Source organism: Eurytemora carolleeae, unplaced genomic scaffold, assembly GCF_000591075.1.
Source record: "Eurytemora carolleeae unplaced genomic scaffold, Eaff_2.0 scaffold213, whole genome shotgun sequence".
Classification (NCBI taxonomy): Eukaryota; Metazoa; Arthropoda; class Copepoda; order Calanoida; family Temoridae; genus Eurytemora; species Eurytemora carolleeae.
The window spans coordinates 51,181-55,224 of NW_019396118.1; the positions used below are offsets into that span (position 1 = coordinate 51,181).

A 4,044-nucleotide genomic window follows, 5' to 3' on the forward strand; every position below is an offset into this window, starting at 1 on the left:
CAGCCTTATAGGGTGTAAAGCTATAAGTGCAAGATCGTTAAGTCTGCTCTCCGTCATAGTACATCTTGTGTAATGAAGTATTCTCTTTATAAGGCTAACACTTTTCTCTCCTTGTATTAAGAGTGAATTCAGACAAATCCTTAGTCTTTTTCATTGTCAAGTGTTACTTTCTAAACGTAGTTTCCTTTTAATTTTGTATTTTTGGAACTCCCAGGGGGGGCAAGAGGACTACTGCCCCCCCTGGGTACACCACTGTGCCTGACCTGAGGAAGTGAAGTGCAAGCAGATGTAATATTAGAAGAGCCTCTCCCATGGGTGCCCCCCCTCAGCCTCTCAGGGGGGGGAACGCGTAGAGGGGGGCGGGGGGGGGGCGCGGCCCCCCTCGTACGCCCCTGCTTTCTATAGAATACAGTAAAATGATCTGCACCTCCTAGTCCTACTATGGCCAATCATCAAAGACAGCCATAATAATAATGGCTTGATTGGTTCTCCTACAAATCAATTTATGTCATATAAAACTTAAAATGTGTATTTATATTTGTGTTTTTGTAGAAAAAAATAAAAACATTAATTTACCAAATTTTTGAACAATCCCTTTAAAACACACTGTGGTAACATGTTGAACCTTTAGTAAACAACAATGTATTGGAGTGAGAGGACACTAACATCAACCATTGTAAATTTCCTCACATTCACCAGGGGCAAAATTTAATGAATTTGAGCTACTAGCTTTACTACCAGTTCAAAGGAACTGATTTTTTTCCAATCTCTATATTTTTGATGTTGTAAACCCTACTTTTTCAAACTTAGAAGATAATTCACAGTTAGAAATATCAAATATCAACAATATTGGGTTCTACAGATTTAAAGATTAGAGAATCAAAGTTTGTAACAAACACACAGATCCTTTAAACCATTGATTCAAAATTTAGGATTTGAATCTTTGATTCAAACGTGAACCTGCGGCGGTTAGCATTTCAAATTCACTAAATTTGGTCAATAGGATAATTCCTGGAAGAGGACCAGCCTGGGTAGATAATATTTGTCTAGGAGTTTACTTCACCATTATCTGCGCACTAGCACCTTGGTTCTCATATTTCGATTGGGAAGCTGAAGCCAGTTGCGAACAGTTATCAAAATCAGACTTGTTTTCAACCATAGCCTCCGATATCATTATTCCTTTGCAACTTGTTTTAACTTTGCCTGCTGTGACCTTTTTGATGAAGAATAGCAAGGATTTTGTGTTTGAACAAAAATTGCCGAAACAGCAGAGACCATTACTTTTCCTCGCGGTTGTAACTTCACAGATCGTTTTTACCGTTTACAACATCGTTTCAATGGAACCATTCTACAGAGAAGGGTATAAATTGCTATTTTTTATCGGCTTTGGAATTGTATTCTCGTTTGTAAGACTCGTATCTACTTTTTTAATCGGTGCAATTGCGTCATATCTTCGAGACAAACTAGATCGTGCATATTCTGCAGGAAACCTTGATCAAGTAATGGCAGATTTTACCAGATTCAAGAATGGAGTTGAACCCTTGATATTTCTAGTTTTTTCATCTCAAACTATTCTGCTCAACATAACTATCTATCAAACTATCACTGGCTATCTGCCTTATGCAATCTTGGCTTGTAATGAAATGCTTGAGTTGGCCTATATAGCCTATGTCCTAGATGATGTTTATGTGAGTTTGAAATCACTATTAATTGATCTGCAAAGTGGTGATATTGAAAATCCAGAAAACTGGAAAAGGCTTATTTCCTGTATTCAGGTGAGGGCTGGACAACTTCTTGATTTTCTACCTTGTCAGGAAGCATTTTTTTAAAGCGGAATAGGGAACCGCAGTAGAGACGGCATCAGTTTTTTTTGAACGAACAACATTTTTTGTGAAATAGGGCTGTCGTTAAGAAAAATTCGAACGATGGACGAAAAAAGGATCGTTCAGAGAAATGCGGAAATGATCGTTTTTTAAAAACGAACTATTTTTTTCTGAAAAATTTGAAGGAACTATCATTATTTTACTGAGCAAACGATTTTATTGGAGGAACCATTTTACTAAACGATCGTTCAGTGAGAAAACGATCAAAATATAAATGAAAAATCAACGATAATTTCGAGAATGAATTAAATTTTTTTTTAACAATTGAAAAAAAAACCGAACGAAACAGGTCGTTTACGAACGATGAACGAACAAAAAGAGAAAAGGTAGAGGTGTAGTGTAGAGGGCACCTTAAACATGGGACTGTAAAGATTGCAATGCCAGATTTACAACTGTATCTTGCAACTTCTATCCGATTAATAATGTGGAAGATATTGTCGTTTTTCTAGGTGTTAAATTTGATAATTCCAATATGTTTTCCTGCAGAAGAAATGCGCAAGTCTAAACCAGTCCATAAATTTTATTCATTTGAGCTGCATACGCAGATCTAAAATTTACTTAAAAATTCATGAGAAGGGGGGTGGGGGGTGGGGGGAATACTTCACACTCTGTCTTAATTAGACCAAAACAGAATTGTTTGGTTTATAAATAAAGAATTAATTCATGGTGATTTAACTTTGGGGTGAATGAAGGATTAATTCAATGACTTCATGATGATTTAAATCTTGAATGCGTTAACGTTGGGGTGAATCCGTATAAAAAATGATTTTTTTAAAGTCCAACTCTAATTATTTAGGCGGAAGGACCTTTCACAGCTTTCGGAATGTTTAATGTTGAAAGATCTACACTCACCAGTATTTTTGGAACTATTCTCACATATATTATCATCCTTCTGCAGTTCAAGTAAAGTGACTAAAAAGTAAGAAAAAAATATCTATTTATGCAACTATCCCAAAGTTAGGGATAAAAAATCTTTAATTTAAACCTCAAATAAAAAAGTAAAAATATAACAAAAAAAACAAATAATTTTCCAAATGATAACGGTTGGATTTATAGATTTATCTAATTCAAGTTTCATAAAAATGTGCGATTTAAAAAACATAAAATTTGCGAAATAAAAATCCAATAAATGTTGATATAAAATGTTACTGATTAAAAAAAATCCTGGCCGAAATTTAATATTTCCAGTCCCCCTTAACTATATAAATAAATATTTAAATTGAAAAAAATAAGTTTTGTTTTTTACCTCTTATTGATACTTAAATTAAACTTGTTTTATTATTGTATATCGAATTATAAAGTTTTTAATGTTTGCATTTTACTTATAAATAGGTCTCACTGAAAAATCTGGTTCTGAAGCATCGGGCCGACTTTTAGGTAGTAAGTAAGTAAGACTACACACGAAAAAACAGGACAGTACACCAAATAAATTTTCCTTTCAAGTGATATAAATGTGAATCTCCAACCCCACCAAATTGCCAAAAGGGAGAGTCCACAAAAGAAGAAAATGCAGAATGAATTTTAACTTTATCAATTTATTTATTTATAATTTTTTTACGAAAAATGCAGAATGAATAAAAAAAATGATCACAAAATTTATTAAAGTAGAATTTTTGTTTGATCTATAACAAATAATTAAAAAAATTTTAATTAAAAATAATTAAATGTTGAAAAGATGAAGTTCCATAGCAAATATTGGTATAAAATGCATACATTGTTTAACGCACATTTTGGTTATATACATAGAGAATATTCTCTTTGGTTATATAATAGAAAACGGGACAAGTTGCAGACGTAGGACAGTAAGAATGAATTAAGCTTATTCAGAACAGTTTGTAATATTTCAGTTTATTTTCAAGATGTTAGCTTAATATTTTTCATGATAATTGTAATAATAATTTGCTGTAGATTTTAATAAATGTTTTTCTTAAAAAAAAAAAAATTAATAACTGAATACAGTGAGAACAAGAAAAATGTGGGTTTAAATGACGAAAATAAATATGACCCCCACCCCGCACCCCGTCCCCCTCCATGAAATACTTATGAGCTTAAGGTCGCATTAATGTCTCATCTTTTTAAAGTACAGGATGTTCCACGAAACATGACGGTTGGTGAATAGTTCAAAATGTATTCTTCCATAATTAGTTTAATACTAAAGAGA

General features: G+C 33.1%; 1 long non-coding RNA gene across 1 annotated transcript; it reads left to right on the top strand.

The window, feature by feature from the left end:
* The first annotated feature begins 847 nt into the window (after window positions 1-847).
* Window positions 848-3,437, top strand: LOC111695477 (uncharacterized). Its single transcript, XR_002763880.1, has 3 exons — window positions 848-1,775; window positions 2,680-2,802; window positions 3,216-3,437. It is a non-coding gene; the product is annotated as an uncharacterized LOC111695477 (long non-coding RNA).
* Window positions 3,438-4,044: the final 607 nt, after the last annotated feature.